Raw genomic sequence first — 2,077 nt, forward strand, 5'->3', positions numbered from 1 at the left:
AAAAGATGTGCTGAAAACAACACAAGCTATGTTAAAACTAAAAATGTTTGTGTCAAAGCAACTCAAAATGATGGAGCAGGTCACGTCTTTTTGTTCATTAGAGTTACTTTCAGTATTTTTGACATGCTTGATATTAAAGAAGGGATGATTGTGCAACATTTAGGTGAGACATAACTGTTGCGTGTGTGTAAATAACAGACTACTGTACCAATTAAACAAAGTAACGAGCACCGAGAAGTCTCATTTATTAGTGAGAGCTTGGTTAAATTTACAAACAACTTGAGAAGAAACAGAAACACAGAGAGGAAACAAGAGTGTCGCCAAATCAAAGAAATAATTAAAACCAAACAATTCCCATAACTATTAACCCAAACCAACTACCAAAATGAAAATGTAGAACCAAAACTGAAATCTTCGGCATATGTGATGCCTTAAAGGGTTAGTTCACCCAAAAATGAAAATTAGCCCATAAATTACTCACGCTCAATATCCTATGTGTATATGACTTTCTTCTTTCAGACGAATCCAGTCGGAGTTATATTAAAAATGGTTTTTGATCTTTCAAGCTGTTTCATGGCACTCAGCGGGTGTTGCATGCATCCGTCCAAAAGCAGTTAAATAAAAAGCGCCCATCCATAAAAAAAAAAGTGTCTCACACGGCTCCGGGGGGTGAACAAAGGCCTTCTGTAGCGAATCGATACGTCTTTGTAAGAAAAATATCCATATTCAAAACGTAATAATCACTTTAATGTAGCTTGCGCTCACTGTTGTAAATGGAAGCAGTTCTGGGCGGATGATGTATGGAGGTCGGCTTTGCGCATGCGCCGCTCAGAAATGACGCTTAAACAGCTTGAAAGATCAAAGAAAATTTTTTATATCACTCCGACTGGATTCGTCTGAAAGAAGAAAGTCATATACACCTATAGGATGACTTGAGGGTGAGTCATTTATGGGCTAATTTTCATTTTTGGGTGAACTAACCCTTTAACTAAACTACACTAACTAAAAAACAAAAATTACAATGGGTGGCGATCACTCTTAAACTAAACTAATATTTCAAGGAGCTATCTACAATTGTTTACAGATGACTTATAAGACCAAAAATCAACAGAATTGTTTGTGAATGGTGTATTAGATCAACACACAGCAGAATTGTTTGCAAACGGCGTATAAGATCAACAAAGGACAGGGGTGCACATAAGTTTTTCAGCCTGGTTCTCATAAGAGAACCTGGAGATTTGGTTTGGTCCTCACACTGCACATAGTATAACCCATTAAATACAACTATAAAAAAATTAATTAATCGTAGTGATAATATTGTTGCACTTTATTTATTTATTTTAAAAAAAATAAAATAATAAACTAAATAATAAAGTGTGATAATACTGAGTATTATATACAAACATAATTATTGTATAGTAAACTTAAAAATAAAATGCTAATATTTACTTCTTTTTTTAACGATGAATTTTCATCATTTTCAAACTTAAAGGGTTAGTTCACCCAAAAATTAAAATTAACCCATAAATTACTCACCCTCAATATCCTAGGTGTATATGACTTTCTTCTTTCAGACGAATCCAGTCGGAATTATATTAAAAATTGTCTTTGATCTTTCAAGCTGTTTCATGTCACTCAGCGGGTGTTGCATGCATCAGTCCAAAAGAAGTTAAATAAAATGCACCCATCCATAAAAAAAAAGTGTCTCACACGGCTCCGGGGGGTGAACAAAGGCCTTCTGTAGCGAATCGATGCGTTTTTGTAAGAAAAATATCCATATTCAAAACGTAATAATCACTTTAATGTAGCTTGCGCTCACTGTTGTAAATGGAAGCAGTTCTGGGCGGATGATGTATGGAGGTCGGCTTTGCGCATGCGCCGCTCAGAAGTGACGAACACGGAAGCGCAGGGGAGAGATCAAAACAAAACAACGGTCAAGAATTAGAAGTACAAAACGAGGATTTGTAAAGAAGAATGTCGGAGAATTTCGATATAAGCCAAGAGGAGACTGGTATTCCTTTGCTAAAGTAAGGAAACTTTGCTTCCTTTGCTCCTGTTAACAAACGTTGGTTTTCAC

Source organism: Sinocyclocheilus rhinocerous, unplaced genomic scaffold (assembly GCF_001515625.1).
Source record: "Sinocyclocheilus rhinocerous isolate Xijiao unplaced genomic scaffold, SAMN03320098_v1.1 scaffold284, whole genome shotgun sequence".
In the NCBI taxonomy this organism is placed as follows: domain Eukaryota; kingdom Metazoa; phylum Chordata; class Actinopteri; order Cypriniformes; family Cyprinidae; genus Sinocyclocheilus; species Sinocyclocheilus rhinocerous.